Source organism: Cibotium barometz, chromosome 45, assembly GCF_041138505.1.
Source record: "Cibotium barometz isolate CiBa-2024 chromosome 45, ASM4113850v1, whole genome shotgun sequence".
Taxonomy (NCBI): Eukaryota; Viridiplantae; Streptophyta; class Polypodiopsida; order Cyatheales; family Cibotiaceae; genus Cibotium; species Cibotium barometz.
The window spans coordinates 31,381,394-31,403,494 of record NC_141090.1 but is presented as its reverse complement, the minus strand read 5'-3'; the positions used below and the strand labels follow the sequence as shown (position 1 = coordinate 31,403,494).

General features: G+C 41.4%; 1 pseudogene; it reads right to left on the bottom strand.

Moving 5' to 3' along the window:
- Positions 1-3,694: 3,694 nt before the first annotated feature.
- Positions 3,695-4,975, bottom strand: LOC147612643 (tubulin alpha-2 chain pseudogene; annotated as a pseudogene).
- Between the last annotated feature and the right edge of the window lie 17,126 nt (positions 4,976-22,101).

Sequence of the window (22,101 nt, the reverse complement as noted above, 5' to 3'; positions counted from 1 at the left end):
CCGGTCGGGCACTTTAGGCTCATAAGAGGTCTAATGCTATTACAATGACTACTCTCATAATATATCCATGAAGTATATTACTTGGGACTTCATCCTAACTTGCTCCCACACGCTCTTGAAGTGGAAATTGCCATAAGTATTCCATCGAGCCATTGTGAGAGAAAGAGTGGTGAGATAAGAGAGGTGATAGTCCTTGCAGGGGAGCACCCTCCTTGGTGGGTGACAGCTTGGAAGGGAATACAATGGAGAGAGGATAATGGAGAGAGGATCTGGCAATCACCACGGTTGAGCATGGTTGACTACGAAGTCCTGATCTCAGAAGCATGATAAGTTCCCTAATCGTGCTTGCTTCTCTTTCTTCTAGGTTATGGGAATCCAAAAAACAGGGTAGAATAGGTTGTAACATTTTTTGGCACCGCTACTAGGGAAGCTATCTAGCTTTCTCTATGCTCAACTTAGCATTGGTTCCTTCTTGTGAGATTACCATTTTATTATTTTTGCTCGAGTTTGAGTGTTCGGTGAAGTGGATAAGGTTTGTTTACAGTGTGGAGAAATTTCTATTTTTGTTGTTTTTGTTGTATTTAAAGGGTAGTGAGTACTTGGGAAACCTAGAGGAAAGTGCCTTTGGTGTTATTTTTTAGTTTAGAGAAGTGTAGGATGCAAGAAATTTGAGTTGTGAAGTTCTATTTTCCTTTGTTTCTTTTTTGTTTTCTATAAAGACTAAAAAATTAATAAAAATTGGAGCCATCTAGTCTAATTAGAGTTACCAGAGCATTCTCCATAAACATGAGGCTCAACCTGGAAACTTTGGACTAGTGAGAAACTCATTACAAAGCTCAAATATGCAAAATCAACAAAACAAAAGCCCATGGATATATAGGCCAGTGTAGAAGCTTTGTCATCTGGTGAAAACTCCAACATACTGCCTTCTTTGACAGTTTTCATTTTGCTTTCTTTGATTCTTTTACGCATGGTTTCAGATAGGTTATTGGTGGTTGATGTGTATTAAGTTTGGCCGATACGGTGGGTGGGAATGAGATTGGGTCATCCATGAGATAGGATGAATTTAGGACACCCAATCTAGTAAGGCACAGGGGTAAACCACGAACTATGGGTGGCTTGCCAGACATGGCTGAATGTTCATGGCTCTTCGACCCACTTGCTTGAAGATTAGGACGATGTCGGCAAACAAAAGGGAAGTATCATAGAGTGTCCAGAGCTTGGGGGTGGAATTGTGGAACACCGAGGACACTACCGACCTTGGGCATACGACATTGCTTTAACCTTTTTTAAACAACTCAACCGCACTGGATTAGCACGGACAGAGACAAATATTATACCTTGGAGGGAGATGCAAAGCATGCTTGATGGAATCATCATTGAGTGTGAAGGTTGCTGTCGTTTGGATTCATGGGTCCGTCGCCTCTATAGACAATGATTGGGATGCCCATGTGATTGGGAAAGATGGAGGCTTCTTTGGGGGCATCATCATGAGGGCCTAGCATGCTAAGCACGGATAGAAAGCTAGTAGCCCTTGTGGCGAGGATGCGAAAGCCAAAATTGTGAGTCATGGATGGAAAGAAAGCTAGATTGATCATGAACAAGACTCAATGAAGAAGTGAAGACAACATGATCAAAGGCATCCATGCAAAGTGTTAGCATGGGACATGTGTGCAAGAACACCGGGGACACTACCAACCTTGGGCATACAACATTGCTTTAACCTTTTTTAAACAACTCAACCGCACTAGATTAGCACGGACGGAGACAAATATTGTACCTTGGAGGGAGATGCAGAGCATGCTTGATGGAATCATCATTAAGTGTGAAGGTTGCCACCGTTTGGGTTCATGGGTCTGTCGACTCTATAGACAACAATTGGGATGCCCATGTGATTGGTAAAGATGGAGGCTTCTTTGGTGGCATGGTCATGAAGGCCTAGCATGATAGGCACGGATAGAAAGCTAGTAGCCCTTGTGGCGAGTATGCGAAAGCCAAAATTGTGAGGCATGGATGGAAAGAAGGCTAGATTGATCATGAACAAGACTCAATGAAGAAGTGAAGACAACAAAATTAAAGGCATCCATGCAAAGTGTTAGCATGGGGCATGTGTGCAAGAATGAGATCCAGTGTCGATGTGGCTTGACAATGTTTGTGTAGATCATTGGCTACGACGATTGGTAAAAGGCACGAGTGTATGGATGAGTTTCAAATTGGCCACCATAAGGTAGGAAGGAATGTGTAGGTCAAAGTTTCTAAGTATCAATGGCGAACAAATATGAGTGAAGAGGGTTGACTACACACCAAAAACTTGCCAAGGTTTGGTTTTAAGTGGGTTTGCTAGTAGCGGGATTTTCTTTGGAGTTTACGGGTGGTTTAGCGATTGGACTATTTTACGATGTACTTGCAAACAATCCTAAATATACCAGCTCTACACTCCATGGGGAGTACTCTACCCACTCAATGGGGGAGCCAACATATGCAATGAAAGGAGGGTGAAGTGGTTACGTGCACTTATTGGTTTGTCGAGAAAACGTGGATGGACGTTGATGTTGCAATGATTGTTGCTTGTCATATTGCCGATAAGGGCCAAATGAATTCATTTGCATGCCGATTGCTTTGTGTTGGTGATAGTGTTGCCTTGTTTGTTGGCATCTAAGTTGGTGTACCAGATGGTGGCTTGCGATGGTGGCACCAACTTCGTGGTTGATGACTCAACATCTCGGTCTCATTATCGAGCTTATAGCATTGCTGAGAAGGCTTTGTAAGGGAGCCAAGCATGCCAATGGTGGGGTGGTGGTGTTGAAGAGCTTGGTTGGCTTGTGTGGGTATGCCGACAGAGGTTTGGTGAGGCCGAGCACGTTGGAGAATGATTGGGGGTTTTGTTGTGGTGAACAAGACAAAGCATGGGGGGCTGGTTATGAAGTTGGAAAGGTAGGTGGCTCTTCTCTCTCGCTTTCTCTGAAATGTTCCCTTTGTGCTCTCAATGCCTCATTGACACACAAATCAAGGAGCTACGCATGTGCTGACCAAGTAGACATCTAGAAAGAGTGCAATAGCAGCAAACAAAAGGTGCAAGGTCTCTGTGTAGGTAGTCCCAATATAAAATGCACAACCCAACAATGCAACATGCTATAGAGTAAAGGCATTAGAACACAAGCATGATCAATCAATAACTACGAAAGTTAAGAAACTATTCACACTCTCTATTCACACACACCCCCTATTTTGTTATATACATAAAAGAAGATAAGCATGGAAACCACATGTGATGGCATAACACATTAGAAGGAAACCGAACTATTGCTCTCTTTGCCACACACACACTTGTTCTTTTGCACTCCTCTTGCTCTCACACAAACACTTACCAATGCCCTGATCATAGACATATGCGCTTTCAACCCTCTTCCCTTGCAAGGGAGGAGCAATAGCTCGCTCTACTATATTTCTATTGTGCCTCTATTATCCTTGCACATCATGACTCTCATCCTTGAAGGCAGTAAAAATGCCTTCTGCTTTGTAGTATTGGGGGTGGTTTCTTCTAAGAAATCCCCAAGGTTGTGATATGTAGGACATCCTACCTCCAAGTCTTCTAAAATGTTTACATTTCTTTCCTATCTGGAGGGAAGAGTAGGGTATGGACACAATGCTAGCTGTGATGGGGTGAGGGTTAGAATCCATGGAGTCAAAGCAATCAAGCAATATGAGCTCCCACAGTGATGACAATGGCATCATTTAAACTGAGATGATCACCCAACTTACCAAAGAAGTGATCTGATAAGCACACCGGGTCATCCTCACTTTGAAAAATGTTATAGATAGCCATATTATCCAACAAAACAACCACATCATTGTGATCAAGCAATGAGTGGGTTGACAACATACTGTTATATGGCTCCACTCCCTGAGTTGGACACCTAAGGAGATGGATACACAGTAAAGCCCCGCTTTGATTTCTTCTCATTGCCTATAGACAACAGCTCCAAGAGAAGCGAAGCAAGACCACAAACAGTTCCACCTCCCACTGCAAGGAAGACAAGGAAACCCTGCATATACCAGTGAAATTATTTGCAAGATTTCTAATGCGATCAAGGCAAAGGTCCACGATCTCCCACTGGCCATGCGAGCAAAGTTGTTGGCAAGCATCTTCTTTACCACTGATGAGTTACTCGGTCCTCACCTCATGTATGGCAGTAGAGTCCAGATCCAGGACAACGGCATGCGGTACATGCTTTCCTACACCAGTCTCATTGAAGAATTTGTTGAAGGAATCATCACCACCTCCAACAGTCTTGTCACTTGGCATTTGGCCATCAGCATGGATGCCGTGCTTGAGGTAGAGTAAGGCTCCCAACAGGTGTTGTTGACCTGGATGCCAACCGGACCAATGTGTGCTGAGGCGTAGCCCACAAGGTAAAGAACAGAAGGAGAAGAAGAATGCTTGAAGAGTTTTAGGGTTTGCAGGGCCACTCGGTGACCAGATCTAGCCCACTCTACACTTGGAAGAGGTAGATCTATTTCAAGGAGCACCGTTGTGACCCCCTTCTCCTCTTCTCGCTGCATTGGGCATGTCCAGGCCTTCTATTGCTTGTTGCTAGGGAAGATCAGTGCCCATAGAGCTCCCATCATTTGTAGCCAACGACCACTGTCGTCAGATGCTGGTGATGGTGAAATCGATGATGATCGCTCCACCCTCTCCACTGGGCAGTGGATAGTCCCTCTGCACTGGTGGTGGCCAAGTGCCAAGGGCCACAAGCCTGCTCTTGCCTTGCTCTGGCAGCCAAGAACAAGAGCCCATTCTTTCCCCTTATCCTCTACAATGCAATGATAGTAGAGCAGGCAGCATCTCCCATCATTCTCCATAGGGATGTCGATCTCCCTTTGCCTCTCTCTATGGAACGCACCCCTTCTCTCTCTACACACAGGCGTGAAACATGAGGCTAGGATTTTATTTTATTTCTCTCTCTCTCTCTCTCCACGCCCTCGTGCTGCATTCCCGACGTTAGTACCTCTCTCTCTCTCCAGGCGTGAGATAAGGGTTTTATCTCTCCAAGCATGAGGCGATTCACTCTCTACACGTAGAAGTGCCATGTCATCATAAATCATGATCCAAGAAACCCAGTCGTGTGGTTGCACTTTCCTAATGTTTCAACATCTTCAATCTTCGATCTCAATTCTACGATCGTGATTTGACCCCATCAATCTCACATCTTGAATTGTTGGTTCTTGGATCGTGGATCGCAAGATGATCCCACTTTTCAGATGATAGAACCTCCTTAATCGTATCGTGCTTCTAAGATCACAATCAAACCTCACCGATCCCACATCTTGGATCATCGATCTCACTTCTATGAGCACGATTCGACTTCTTTGGTTCCACCCTCTGATCATTGCCTTTGAATCATCATCAATTCGACTTTATGGATCACTAGACCCTTCAAATCGTCCGCAATCCGACCCATGTCCATTTGGCTTTAGATCAACAATTGGGCGATCAAACTTTTGAGATCACCAATTTGAAGAACTTTTTTTTTAATGCTTTAGGGTTTTTTAATCATTCACGGGTGAAGGTAGTGGCTAAGTACAACTGCATAAGGAGGTTACTTTACATATGCACACATGAGTTAGGGTTCGATGCTCATCGTGTGAGCACTTAGCAGGGGCCGGCCCATCCACAACGAAAGCTTGGACGCCACCGTGGGTTGTCTTTGATAGTGCGCTTAATTAATTTGTATCTTTCTAGTTCCGCTTGTTTGCGAGATGGTGTGGCACAACGTGGCAACGTGGCACACATGGTGATCCTTTTCAAGCTCTGGGGTTGCTTAACTATGCCCCAAAAGTATGTGCTCCATTCTCTTTGGGATTTGGCACCGTGGGAGACTCTTCTTTGTGATGACAAAAAGAACAGGATCTCAACTAGTGTTGTGGACATTGATGACCTACTTGGGTGATAGCTTCCACACTTACGCACTAGTATGGTTGGTGAGATTGTGGTTGATATGCTGTCAGTGGACAACCAACTGTGTTTGACAACCACTTTGGAGTACTAGAGTTATGGCATAGCTATAGCGCTAGCTCTTATGGTAGGAGAGTACTTTCCCTTATAGTATATACCCTTATCTCTTTATTTTAATAGTTGTTGAGATGATAAGAAGAGAAGAAAATTCACCCATCCATCTCTCTCTCTCTCTTATGTCTTTCTCTCTCTTGTGTGTGTGTGCTTGCTTGCAAGGAACTCAAGCTCTCCCTTCCCCGGTGCATTCTCCTTATGGTATTAGAGCTTCGGTTCGTATGAGAGTTAAGGAGGTAAGCAAGAGGCAAGAACAAGGCAAGCAAGGAAGCGGTACTACATAGGTAAGGGTATTTCCATATCTTTCTCTCTTTGATTTTGGAGCAACTATGAGAGCTACTGTCAACTAGGGAAGCCATTATCTCAAATTGAGGCATCCTCCTGGGTGAAGGAAGAAGACCATATTATGTGTACTTAACTAAATTCTTGCACATTTCGGCTCGATTCGAGTGCGTTCTGGGCCCCGTTTTAGTTGTGCAAGTTTTTTGCAAATACTCTGTGAAGTTTCGATTTTGACTGTATATACCCAATTTCTGGTTCGGTGCAAAGTTATAGGTAGAAATTTGTTTGCAAGATAGTCTGTGCAAAAATCGAAGTGTTAAAGGTGTTGGCAAATATATGTGTATGATGTGACTGATTCACATACAATGGCATTATAATAGGTTTACAATACTGTTGTAGAAGGTTGCAAATTTGTTGCACAACAAAAGTGAGCTTTTTTCCAAGCATTGTTTGATAAGTTGCTATAAGTAAAGATGTCTGACAGTCTATCATAGATTGTGAGTGATGAGAAGTTAGATAAGTATAACTTCTAGGTATGGAAGTTCAGGATGACCAATTTTCTTATGTGGGAAAAGGGTATTAGGAGCTCATTAACAATAGATGTGATGAAAAGGACTCAGAGTTTGTTGAAGAAAATTTGACCCCTCAGCAAGTGTAGGCATATAAAGCATGGTATGAAAAGGCTAGAAAGGTGATGTATTGGTTGTTTGTCAGTGTGATAGATTCTATGATTGTGCATATACAAGATACACAAATGCTTAAGAAGGCTTGGGACACTTTGGTAAAGATGTACAACACAAACATCCAATCTTGAAAGATGTAACTAAAGCACGAGTTACATAATGTGACCAGAGAAAAGTTGAGTATAAATAATTACTTAAGGTTGAAGGGCTTGCAGCAGTAGAGATCACTAGCAGTAGATGATGATGATATGGTGTCTGTGACTTTGAATGGTCTGGCAAAGAATACTACCAGTTTCAAGCCTCCATTGGAGTTCGAGAGAACTTTTTTGATTTTTATGAATTGATTGCTCTTCTGATCTGTGAGGAGATAAATATTGTGAGAGCCATGTTTGCGCATAGAACACGTGTCATTGTAGATATTGACATATGACATAAGTGCATTGGCCATGTGAATATATAGCAGTTATGCAAGCCCAAAATATTGTTGTAGATTTGCCAAAGTTTAAGGTTAATGTATGTATAAAGTATGTGACGCAAGCCAATTTGGTAGTAGTAGGCTAAACATGCTTTCCCACATGAAATGCATGTTAATGCAAGGCCATTGGATACAATTACACATTCGGATATATGGGGAGGACAAACTAATACTACAATAATTACAGGTTACATGTATTATGTTACATTCACTGATGATTACATGAGAAAAGTGTGGGTTTATTTTATGAAGGAGAAAAGTAAGGTGTTTTCTTACTTTCAAAGATTTTAAGCCTTGGTCGAGAAGGAAAAAGGTATGCAAATAAAATCCTTGAGATCAGATGGTGAGGAAAAGTATTTCTCCAATGAGTTCAGTGGTTTCCTAAGAAAGCAAGGAGTCAAGAGACAATTTACATGTAGGCACACTCTGCAACATAATGGTGTTGCAAAAAGAAAAAATAAGCACATTATAGAAGTGACATGTGCCTTGCTCTGCAGCATACATTATGAACAGGACTCCCACTACAGTTGTTCATGGTATGGCACCTAGATAGAAATTTATAGACATAAAACCATATGTGTCTCACTTGAAAGTGTTTAGGTGTATTGCATATGTGCATGTTCCTAATGAAGTAAGAACAAAGTTGGATCCAAAGACAGAGAAATGCACCTTCATTGGTTATGCTTTGGAGTTGAAAGTTTATAGATGTTATAACTCTACTACTCGTAAGATGCGAGTGAGCAGAGATGTATTTTATGAGATGCATAGTTGGTATGCACCAATGAAGGCAATGGAAGATGCAAGTGTAAGAAGTAATGATGCTACCCCACATGTAAGGCAACAATCAAAGGTGCTTTTAGTGGGCGTGGAGAGTCCTCTAACAATGGATCCACTATTAGTTCCATGGTCAGGCAGGTTAAGGATGTATGTAGGTATCCCACTATGTACATGTGGATAGTGGGTAGCTTAATCTACATGGCCATTACTAGGCCTGACTTGAGCCATGATTTTGGACTTGTAAACCAATTTTGTTGGAATTAGGGTTGCAGAAAAGCACACAAAGCTTGGAGAAGAAGAAGCAAGAATGCATACAACACATTGTGTATTAGATTGTGTCAATGTACAAAGATAAGTTAGCCCTAGAATCATGGGCGTATATATAAGCCGAGGAAAAAAACCTCCTAAAGAGGAAAAAAGTGCCCCGACGGTCCTAAGTGTGTTCACACACATCACTGCCTATATATATGGCAACAAATCCCCCTTGGGAGTGATGGTGTGAACGAGAGCTAGCACTCATGTATAGGGAAGTGCCATGCCCGAGGTAGATCAGTCCACAAAAAGGGGAGCAAGCCCAAAGCTTTGCGGAAAGTTTCAAACTTCTCACGAGGAAGCGCCTTTGTGAAAAGTTCGGCGAGGTTGTCCTATGTTGGTACATATGCCAAGCTGATCTCTCCTGCTGAGAGTCTCTCCCTGACATAGTGATAATGCACCTCAATGTGCTTTGTGCAAGCATGAAAAACTGGGTTTCTCGCAACTGCCAATGCGCTCTGACTGTCAGTGTAGATAGAGGTGGCAGACTCCTGTCCAACGCCCAACTCAGCCACCATAAGCCGTCTAAGCTACACACACTCAACCGTAGCTGCGAAAGCTGCCCTGTACTCAGCTTCACAACTAGAAGTGGCCACAGTAGGTTGCTTCTTGCTCAACCAAGATATGCATGAGCTACCGAGCATGAAACAAAAACCACTTGTGGACACTCTTGTGTCATAGCAACCAGCCCAATCTGAGTCCGAAAAAGCATGTAAATCTGGCAGCAACGATCCCCCCTTGGGATAAAATAACCCAAGATGTATGGTGCCACTCAAGTAGCGAAAGATACGTTTAACTGCCTTCTAATGCTGAGACCTTGGGCTATGCATAAACTTGCTCACCTGTGAGACTGCAAACTGAATGTCTGGCCTCGTAATGCATACATAAATGAGGCAACCAACAGTTATCTGATAGAGTGTGACATCAAAGTGATCTCCAGCATCATGAAGACTCAACTTCAAACCTGTTCCATTGGAGTAGCAATAGGCTTGCAGTCTTCAAGGCCAAATCTCCGCAACAATGTCTCAATATACTTTGTCTGACACAAAGCAATACCTCCATCACACTGCTTAAATTGTATCCCCAAATAATGATGCAAATGCCCCAAATCTGACATCTCAAAAGAGGCATTTAAATCAATCTTAAAATCAGCAATATGACTCTCATTTGGTCCTGTGAGCAGTATGTCATCGACATAGAGAGCAATGATTAGATGTACATCATCCACACGTTTAACATACAAAGTGCTTTCTGTTGGACTATTCTGAAAACCATGTGCAGTCAAATATGCATGTATCTTTTCATACCAAGCTCGTGGAGCTTGCTTTAAATCATATAAAGCCTTTTTCAACCTGCACACTTTGTTTTCTTGCCCTCTTTGAACAAAACCACGAGGCTGCGATACATACACCTCCCCATGCAAATCTCCGTTCAAGAACACAGTCTTTATGTCCAACTGATGTACATTCCAACCATTATGAGCTGCCAATGCACAAATGCTACGAATGGTAGTCATACAACAAGTGGGAGCAAAGGTCTCATCAAAATCAATGCCCTTTTCTTGAGCATAACCCTTTGCAACAAGTCTAGCCTTATAGCGATCAACACTGCCATCTGGCTTTCGTTTCAACTTAAAAACCCACTTACATCCAATGACCTTTTTACCAATAGGCAAATCACACAAAGACCATGTACCATTCTTCATTATAGCATCATATTCACTTTGCATTGCAGCCAACCAATTTTCTGATTTTTGTGCCTCATCAAATGAAAGAGATTCTTCCTCTTCACACATACTAGACACAGCCAAAGCATAACAATCTGATGCATAAGAGGCATGCTGAAAACCTGAACGAGTACGACTAGACATAGGTGCATCAATTTTACTATCACGCAAGGTTTGCACCAGCCATTTAGGCATACCTCTAGCCTACTCATTTTCAACCCTATCCTCATAAATTACATCCTGTAAATCTGCATCAGAAATAGGCTGATCTATGATGTTGTTTGAAATCTACATAGGCTGAATATTTGCCTCATTAGGACTTACATTTGAATTCCCACCTGTAAACAGAGGCAACAACGTATCAAATACATCCCGTGAGCTCACACTTATCTCTTTGGTACATGATAACAAAGACTGCACAGCATCTTCCACAAAAACAACATCTCGACTAATCAAGATACGCTTTGACTGCAGATGATACAATCTGTAACCCTTGCTCTCAGCACTGTAACCAACAAAAATGCATTTGACAGCCTTATCATCCAATTTTCTACGTTGTTGCACAGGCACTAAAGCATAGGCCAAGCAAACAAAGACACGCAAGTGACCAATAGAAGGCTTCCTGCCATGCCAAGCTTCGTATGGAGTAATAGACTGCAAGGCCTTAGTGGGACACCTGTTGAGTACATATGCAGCACACATGACAGCCTCAAGCCAAAACGCATGTGGCAAAGCTTGGCTCTTGATCATACATCGTGCCATCTCCATAAGTGACCTGTTTTTCCTCTCAGCAATACCATTTTGCTTAGGGGTATACGGCACTGTACATTGGTGTTTTATCCCACGACTAGCCAGAAATGCATCAAACTCTTTAGACATGTACTCCCCCCCTCGATTAGAAGGGAGGGTGCCCACAGTACAATTGGATACATTTTCAACCATAAGACAAAACTGTTTGAAGCACAAAAACACTTCAGACTTTGCCTTCAGTGGATATACCCATGCATGCCTTAAGTAATCATCAATGAAAGTCACGAAGTACAAGTGTTTACCAAATGACGGAGTTTGCATAGGCCCACATACATCACTATGTACAAGTTGCAATTTGCGAGTGGCCCGCACAGAACCATCCTTTGGAAACGCAGAACGCTGCATTTTGCCCAAAATATAGCCTTCACAAACATGTTTTAATGGTGCCTCAAGAGGGGGCAATGAAGCAACCATATCAAATTTCTGCAAACGCAGCAAACTAGCAAAGTTCAGATGACCAAAATGAGCATGCCATAGTTTTGCATCTGAAACTGCCTTTTCATCAGAAACTGCATTTGCTGAATCTTCCACACACTTGTCATAAGAATTGAGCCTATACAGCCCACGAAACAAGGTGCCAGATGCAATAATCGTATCACCAGAAGTCAAATCATCAATAGTACATTTGTCATCCACAAATTTGACTACAAGTCCAAGTCTAGCAAGCGCAGAGACAGACAATAGATGCTTCTTTATCCCTGGCACATATAAAGCATCTGAAAGTGTGAAAGCGCTGCCATTTGCAGTAGTAAGCATAATTTTACCAACGCCCTTAACTGGGTAAGAAGCATTATTGGCACATGTGACAGTATTCCCATTAGAGACAGCCTCAAGACAAGTGAACATATCACGATGCGAGGTAATGTGCTTTGTAGCACCACTGTCAAAATACCATACATCAGAGTCAACAAAAACTGCCAAACATGCATCATGTACAGATGGGTCATACTGGCAATACACGCTAAACGTTCGGTATCCTGCACAACATTTGCAGAATCTACATTTGTAGAAGCATCCGCTATTGTGGGTGCATTTGACTCTTTCTTCTTTGCCTCTTTAGCCTTTAGCTTAGGGAAATTCTTAATGACATGATCAGTTGCCTTACAATAGTTGCACTTGATCTTTTTCTTGCCTTTATCAAGAGCCTTCTCCGAACTATTGTTGCTACCTATGGAAGGAGAAGAAGTTGCAGACCTACTAATAGGAGAAGAAACAGTGAAAGGGGTTGCCTTACCACTTCTTCTCTGTTGGGCAGCAACAAATGCCTGATCAACTACACGCTGCCTAGCCCTATTTTGCCTGGACTGCGCTTCTTGCAAGAGCTTGTTGACTAAAGTATCATACTTGACACATCAGGTCTGTCCTCACTAACAAGTCTCCACATGGAAGCAAAAGTCTGATATGACTCAGGTAAAGCATCAAGAACAGTCTGATATGACTCAAGTAAAGCATCAAGAACAGTCTGCACAAGAGAATGGTCAGGAATAATCTCACCTGCAGAAATCAACTGCTCCTTGAGATCTTTAATCTCAGCAAGAAAAACATTCATGTCATCATCTTCCTGCATAATCTTCGATTCTAGCTCTTTACGCAGGTAAGAGATTTTTGCCTCGTTTTACGACCTGCATACAAACCAGCTAGAATATCCCAAGCCTATTTTGCTATTTTAGCTGAACGAATATGTGGAGTGATGTTACGTTTCACAGAAAGTGCAATCAAGGCATGAGCCTGTGCATCTTTACCATCCCAACGAGCTTGTTCAGCAGTGCGTAAAACAGCAGCAACAGTAAAGCTGCTAGAATCTGCAACATCCTCAACAGATCCTACATCCACAGAACCTGGACGTACATCCATACCCTGCACAATGTTCCACACTCCTTTTGCAACCAAAACATGTTGCATCATGTATGCCCAAAGTGGGTAGTTGCTGTCTCCATCTAGTTTGTCATCAGCAGACAACATGCGAAATACATCATTGTTGTTATCAGCCATGGCCACTGACTGAAACTGATGCAAAAGCTACCTGTAATGAAGCAAAGACTGAACAGAAAATAACTCGTGCTATGTAGCACGGTCCACAATAGAATACGTATACCTGTTTTGCAGAAAACTGCACTGTCGAAATTTCTGCACAAAATGACGAAAACACCTGTACAGAACTTGTAATGCAAAAACGGAGTCCGAAACGACCTCAGATGCAATTTTTGAGAACGCAAAGCCCTACGAATCAGTCTACAGAATATAGGGACATGCAAGCGCTCGTGAAAGCTCACCTCAATCAAAGAACATGAGTCGGAGGGTGCTAGCGGCGTAGCCTTGGGAGCCGATGCCTGCTCTGATACCAATTGTTGGAATTAGGGTTGCAGGAAAGCACACAAAGCTTGGAGAAGAAGAAGCAAGAATGCACACAACACACTGTGTATTAGATTGTGTCAATGTACAAAGATAAGTTAGCCCTAGAATCATGGGCGTATATACAAGCCGGGGGAAAAAACCTCCTAAAGAGGGAAAAAGTGCCCCGGCGGTCCTAAGTGTGTTCACACACCACTGCCTATATATATGGCAACAAATTTATGTAGGTGCCTAGGAAGCCACACTTAGATGTGGCTAGACAAATTCTCAGATACATAAAGTCCACATTTAATTATGGACTTTTCTATGAGGTTGGTGCAGAGATACAACTACATGGGTACACATGCTGATTGGGCTGGTAGTGTCACAGATAGGAGATCTACCAGTGGCTTTATGTTTTCGTTTGGGAGTGTTCCTATGAGTTGGAGCAGCAAGAAACAACCGACAATTTCTTTGTCAAGTATAGAGGTAGAATATAGGGGTGTTACTAATAATAGCTTGTGAGGTATCTTGGTTTCAAAATCTACTTAGGTGAGCCCATGGATAGGGCCGTTGTCATTTATTGTGACAACATGAGTAGCAAATAGTTAGCCAGTAACCTAGTATACCATGCTAGAATAAAGCACATTAAGGTGTATTATCACTTTGTGGGGGAGAAGGTTTTAGTAGGTGATGTAGATCTAGTATATGTCAGCATAGAGGATCAGGTGACTGACATCTTCATGAAGGCATTGGGCACACAGAAGCTCCACAAGTTTAGGAGCTTACTTAGAGTGTAGTGTGTGGAGTTGAGCTCGAGAGGGAGTGTTGAGATATCGAGCTCAAATAGTTTTGCGGACATTGATGACCCGCCTAAATGATAGCTTCTATACTTGTGCCACTGGCATGGCTGGTGAGATTTTGGTTGATATGCTACCAGTGGTGGATGACAAGCTGTGTGACAACCACAATGAGTGCTAGAGTTATGGCATAGTTATAGCAACAACTCATATAGTCGGATTCACACTATGGATTGACCATTGTATGTTATAGTAGAAGAGTACTTTCCCTTATAGTATGTACTCTTATCTCTTTCTGTGGTTGTTGAGATGAGAAGAAGATAGAAGAAAATTCAGCCATCCATCTTTCTCTCTTATGTCTTGCTCTCTCGTATGTGTGTGTGTTTGCTTGCAACCAAGCTCTCTCTCTCTCTCTCTCTCTCTCTCTCTCTCTCTCTCTCTCTCTCTCTCTCTCTCTCTCTTGCATTCTCTTTAGTTGGGGGCCACTAGGGAACTGGTCGGGTTCCATGAGATTTTTTGACTTTTCTAAAGGTGGTGTCAACACACGGGTTGAGATGGAAGCCACTGCTAGACATTGTATTGACCCCCCCACCCCCATTATTGCTAACATTGAGAGAGCCACCGCCGATATCTGGTTGTGGGTGCTACAAGGATTGTAAAAATGCAAGGTCACTGTTTGTTGTTGATTTCATCATCCATAAGAGCTATTTGAGAAGGCCCATTCACTAAGAAATAAACAAAGCTTATATCAAGGGCGAGCAAGGTATGTGTTGCAGCAACATAAGAGCGGGGACCAAATCCATCAATGTAGATCAAATGCATGCAAGAAGAATGTAAGCTTTGTCGTGATCTAATCCATGGAGGTAACAACCCGAGCTAAAAGCTTCCAACAAAACTGGGTGGTAGGATGCTCAACGCACCAAGAGGATGACGATAACGAAAGTCCTAGATTGCCTAACCCCAAGTGGGCCAATTTGCGCTTGGAAGAGTTGCGCAGTTAGGCGGTTGAAGCAGACCTACAGAGGCATAGACATGGTAGGGGTGATGCCTATGGGGCAGCGCAGGCCAGGCACAGGAGGAGTGAATGCAACACTTGGTAGCGGGGCAAGCATCTACACACGAGTGGGGCACGTAGGCTAAACCTTAGGGTTGGTTTTTTGTAAATATATATTTCTAGTACTTAACTCGCATGTTGTTGCGGTATGTAAAAGACATTAAGAAGCAAAACACAGGAATGGAAGCCGGAATACAAAGGGTCAAATTGATGGGATTTTTTCCTCTTATTTTTTAAAAATCTAGGATTTAGATTTTCTCTTCTCTCCTTGTGCCTTGGTTGTCCATGGTTAATATGTAATAGATAGTACTCAACCCGCACATTACTGCGGTATGTAAAAGACATTAAGAAGTAAAACGTAGGAATGGAAGCCAGAATACAAAGGGTCAAATCGATGGGATTTTTTCCTCTTCTTTTTAGAAATCTAGGATTTGTTTTTTCTCTCCTCGCCTTGTGCCTTGGTTGTTCATGGTTAATATGTAATAGATTATTATTAATATTATTATGTGTCTACTATATCTATAAATTCATAACTTCCGATTTGCTACATCTAAGAGAAAAATACAACCATATATATGTTTAAAAATTCATTAGAAAAACCCTAGGATGAAAACATGGAAGTTCAAACCTAAGGTTTCAACTGTATGTTTTTTGCTCGCAGCTTCTCCTCGCTTACACCTTGTCATGGCCATTTTGTCGTGTGCTTGTAGATGGATAAAAAGTTTTTTTTTATGTGCTTGCTAAATGGCTCACCCAAGCACCCCCTTGCACTCTGATACGTGCAATCCCTAAGGTTAATGCGTGAGACTGAGAAAGAGAGAGAGGCGTGTGTGTCTTAGTGTCCCTCCTCGATGTCCCTTCTCCTCCTCACTCAATACTTTAGCCTTGGCTCTCCATGCTACCCTGCAATGAGAGAGAGAGAGAGAGAGAGAGAGAGAGAGAGAGAGAGAGAGAGACCTATTATCCTAGCATAATCCAGAGTGTTTCTCTTTCAACTCTCCTCATGTAGGAAAGAGCGCCAGATCTAGTGTGTGAGAGAGAGAGATGTAAATATCAGTTTTCTCTTTTTGTGAGCAAACACAAAGCGCGCATGATCAAAGACAGCAACAAAGAAAATCAAGAGCACCTCCTAGGTTTCATGCTACAGAAATTTGAAAGCCAAAGAGCGAGTAGGGGTGGAAAAGAGAAAATGTGTGTGTGTGTGTGTGTGTGTGTGTGTGTGTGTGTGTGTGTGTGAGAGAGAGAGAGAGAGAGAGAGAGAGAGTTGCGTTTGTGATGAGAGAATATCAAGGGGTGCAAGTGTGTGGTTTAATTTTTGCATAAAAACAAAGGTTTCCAACCTTAGCAAGTAACTCTTTAATGCCTTTTCGCAAAATTAATTAATGATTTTGCATTTTTCACTCATTGTAGAGTCCTATTGGGGGGGATGTAGGCATCGGGGTCACCGAGGAGGGGTTTTTTTTTGCACAGCCATAATACAAACATTTTTTTATTTTGCATTAATTTAATGGTTAATTAAGGAATGGAATTGATAATGGCAACAAAGATGTATTTATTTATTTATTAAAAAAGGAAAAATAATTATGTAATTAATTAATTAGTTTTTAATGAAATTATTTTTAAATTAAAAAAGAAAAGGAAAAAAAGAAGGGGATGTGTTTGTTTTGGTGTTTGTTTTTGTTTGTTTTTTGCTTTTTATTTTTTAATAATACCAAATAAATAATAAGGAAAATACGGGGCTTCTTTTGTTTGTGTGTGTGTGTGTGTGTGTGTGTGTGTGTGTGTGTGAAATTTGGGAAAAATCAAAAGCAAAGTTTGTTTTCCTAAATACTAAAAAAGAAAAAGGAAAAAAGAGTGAAAAATTAAATGAAAAATTTTTAAAAAAACTAAAAAAGGTAAATAAGGGAGGTTTTTTAAAAATAATATATAAGAGAAAAAAGAGAATATAGGGAGAACGTTTTTTAAAGAATGATTAAAAAGAAGAAAAACATAAATTTAAAAAAGGAATTAAAAATAAAAAAATAAATAAAAAATAAAAATAAGAATAAAAAATGTTAAAAGAGGAAGGTGAAAAATAGAATAAAATAAAAAAGAAGAGAGAAAAAATAAAAGTAGGGGGATTTTTTGTGTTGGGGGGGATTTTAAAAGGAGGTAAAGGTGGTGAAAGTATTAAAAGGAGGTAAAGGTGGGAAAAATATTAAAAGAAGGACGGGAAAGGTGAAAAGAAAGGAGAAAGGGTAACTCCCCAAAACCCCCCTTCCTATTTCTTCAGCCATTCTCAATAGGTCGGTACGTGTTGTGAGTCCTATGTGAGGGGTTACTCTAATTGGCTCTCCCATAGAGGAGCCTCATACGCCATCCTTCTTATTTCCATTCCACCCCTACCTTGGCCTCTTTCTTGCGGCTCCAGCATGTCGATATATATGTATCATGGGTCAAGTGGTATTGGGAGAGCTCCCACATTCGTGTTCATATCATCACCCAAGACTGTTTATCCAACGTTCCCTTCATGTAACATGTCTCTCATTTACTCCTGGAACTCTGGGGTTCTTAACATTGCACTTACTTCGATCTTAGTGTAAGTTTCCTAAAAATTCCTTCTGATAGATCCTCATTGCCTACAAGAGCGGTTAGGTCTTCTTGAGGCTCCTCTCTGGAATAGGCTCGAAAGGTGGCATACTATACCCCATTACTTGTTCAATTTCCCTAGCACTGCCTCATGTAACCAAATCCTCTTTATGCCTCAATCCACTAAGGCTAGTGGAGGTGAGCCCAACGCATAGATGCATTGCTAATAACCTTCCCCATGCATTGTCGTATATTGAGGCTCCTCTAGAATAGGCTCGAGAGGTGGCATACTATCCGCCATTACTTGTTCAATTTCCTAGCACTGCCTCATGAAACCAAATCCTCTTTATGCCTCAATCCACTAAGGCTAGTGGAGGTGAGCCCAACGCATAGACACATCACTATAAGAACCTTCCTCATGCATTGTCGTATCAAAATCACGTCTCTCACCTAACTCCCTTGCGCAGATCTAAGCTAATCTTCTCTTGTTCAAGCTTTCTAAGTTGGTCTTGTGCTTCCCTCATTCTTTCCTCAATTTTTAGGTTCCTAGAGTTGGGGAAATACACTGCACCCATCCTTTGGGCACTTATGGGATCCCTTCAAATTCTAGGAGTAAGTTGCACCACAGGTTGAGGATTGCTTTCCCTTGGTAACTGTTCTCCCTCTTAGTTATTGCCCTATATTCCCAAGTCTTGGAGTGCTTACTTCCCTATCTGAGCTCGATGGCAGCTTGTGGAGCTTCCCTTTTAGGCTCATAACTGTATCCTAGGATTCCATGGGCTAAGCACCTGAACCCACCAGATAGTGTTGGAGAAGAAGTAACCTCCTCCCTTGCACTTCCTTTGTTAAGAGGTTTCTCCATGGTATCCTCACTACTTGTGATGATTCAAAAGAATTCATCCTTTGTGTGCTGGCCATGCAAGTTGACCCTAAGCTTCTCTAATAGGATGAACTAGGATAATTGGATGCACTATCTTCTGGAGTCAGATCATTTCCGAATACCTTACCTGATCTCAAGTGTATTAAAGGTTTTTAATTGGCTGAGTATACTCATAAGTTCAAAGATAACCTTACTGTCAAAACTTGATTCTCACTGGAATAAATATTTTCTTGACGGGAAAATGCTAGATCTTCTTGAGGGAAAAATAGGTGGAACTTTTGACTGGGGGGCATAAGCCTGGCCCATCCCCTAGACCTTCCTACAATCAGTGATTTTCCATGCCTCATCTTTGACCACCCCACCTATTCAATCCACTCGGGCCCCTAGCCCCCCACACTCGACAACACCGAGTCCATCGAGCCACATAAGCCACCAAACTCCCTTGCAGATCTGGGCATAACCTTGTGTAAACATGCCTCTAACAAACTATTAATCTTGACTCCCGATGAAAAGGGATGTCACATAAATATCAAAGAAAAGAGACATCATATTTATCTTGACTCCCATGAAAAGAGACATCATATTTATCTTGACTCCCATGAAAAGGGATGTCAAGTAAATATCGAAGAGATTAAGGTAATGAGATTAGCACTAAGATCCATCCTTCTAACAAGGATCCATCCAGAAAGATGATTAATCTTTAAAAAAGAGAGATTTACTAATCAAAAATATTATATTTAAACATAAAAGATTAGCATTAATCTATCTAAACATCATGAATCACAAAGAGTTGAAGGAATCATTTGTTTTGGAGAAATCCTTATATTGGAGAAGTGCACCCACACGAACACACCTTCCAACCATTGCCCATGCAAGTCACTTGCATTTTTTTACAAAACGGACATCATGTTTTTTATTTCACTTCTCGCATCTCAAAACACACACACACACACACACACACACACACATGCACCTGTAAATAACCTCGTCAATGCCAACCCTCCAAGTGCATCTCTAGATGGGGGAATATATTGAGAATGCAAGCTCATCGAGAAACGTGTGGACACCAATCTAGTAGTGTGTGTGTAGATAATAATGGCCGTGTCCAACTTGCCAAGTGTGTGGACATTAGCATTAGGTTTATTTCAGTGTGAACTTATCATTAGGAAATGTGCAATGTTTTGTGGAGTGCAATGAAGGAAAGATATGGAGCTTCTCTACTTGGTTTCTGTTGATGAAATGAGAACAAGTATGGTTTAGTGTGTCTCATGTGTTCCCCTCTACTCTCTTTTCATGATATCAACAGAGCCTGGGTAGCTCTCATTAGGGTTTCTTGAGTGAGTAAGAAAGACAGAAAGTTTTGGTTTTTGGAGCTTTCCATTGGAGTTGTGAGTAAAGAGAAGTTGTGGAGCACACTAAAATGAAGTAGATATGAAGCTTTTCCTAACCAGTGAGTAAGCCTAGACACTCTACTACTACGGATTGCAGGTATTTGCAAAGAGATTGAAGCCAAGTGGTGGCTGCCCCATACAAAGGAAAATAAGCTTTTGTGAAGCTTTCCATTGAAGCTTCATATAATATGTGAACATGTATTTTTAAGAAGACCGGATGTTTTGATGTATTTGCCATTAGGGGTGTATTAGAAAGTGAAAGATGTTGCAAGAGAGCAGGGTTTGCTTGTGTCAGCTCTCTTGAGTATGTATTTGGCAATTAAGCAAGAAACAACAAAATGATGCCATTGAGGTGGATGTACTTGAGCAATGTGATGATTAGACACCTTAGATGATGTACTATGACTAACACATGCACCCGGGACCTCATGCAAAGCACAAGCTTAGTTGCAAGCAGCCTGGAAATCAGTGCAAACCTTCCTACATGGCTAGAAACGCATAAAAAAGCTCAAATCGAAGCATACAAGGCATAAATAGCTTAGCAATTGACCCCCGAGAAAGCATACACTCTTGGTTGAAGTCTACAAGCACTCATTTGGTGGCATTGATGCAAAACGAGCTGGATTAAGGAGGGATAATAGGGCTATTAATTGTGATTAGCAAGCACTCATTTGGTATTGATGCAAAACAAGCTGGATTAAGGAGGATTAATAGGGCTATTAATTATGATTAGCAAAATAGAGTCACTTAATTACTCACTCATTTAGTCAAAATGAGTGAAATTGAACCTATGTAGAGCTAGAGAAATATAATACAAAGCCAATGAATGCCTGGGCTCCAAATTTGGATGCGATTTGAGTGATTTGGAAGCGGATTGGTGCCGATGTTTGACGGTTAACAGGTTTTTTGGTCAAAACAATGAACTATTTTTGGCATGTATTTGGCACTCGGTGAAATGATGTTTATATATGACATGGAGAATGTATGGATGTAAAGGCATAGGTATTCACTTGATTGGATCAATTCTTGATGATTTGGTAAATTAAAAAGCTCGATATCAGAAAGTGGATGTATGTGAACAAATGGATATAAAGCATTAAGATTGAGCTCGTGTTGTGAGTACATTGGAGTGTTATGGAAAGTGGAGGATTGTTTTGGATGTGTTTCTCAAAATTTGAGAGCGACGCCAAGTGATTTTCAACTTATACAAATAGTGGTTTTGAGTTCCAAATTCAGTCTCCATAAAATTGTGGAATGTGTGGACATAATGGGTAATCAAGCACATGTATGTATGTATGAGTGTTTGAATTGATTGGTTGCTATACTCAGTGAACATTGTGCATAGCAAGATGAGTGATGGTCCATATAAGATCATTGGGGAAAATCTTGATAGAAACAACTTCTAGATTTGGAAGTATCACATGACGAATTTTCTGAAAGGCAAAGGACTTTGGAATTTAGTGATAGGTGAGGAGACAAAGCCAAAGGTTCCATCAGTTAATGCAACACCCGCTCAGCTTACGACATATAGGAATTGGACAGAGAGGGCATTCAAAGTGCTACATTATTTCTCGATTTGTGTGACAGATGGGATGTTATCCCATATTCAAGGTACAGATAATCCCAAGGGTGCATGGGATACATTGGTGAAATTGTATGATAGAACTACTCAACCAAAGAAGATACAGTTAAAGCAAAAGATACATAGGAACATCAATGACTATATGTAGGAGATTAAAGGTACTCCTGCATTTAACCTTTGCCAATTCCTTAAGTACCTGCTTAAATCTAGGCTTTCCATTGTGAGTTTTGTGTATCGGGGTGAGGTTGGTAATTGGAGGCCTTCTAAAATGAGTTCTAGGCTTTCCATTGTGAGTTCTCTATCGATGGCCACCTCCACTGTAACCTACCAATTCCACTATTCCCATATTTAAATCTGCAT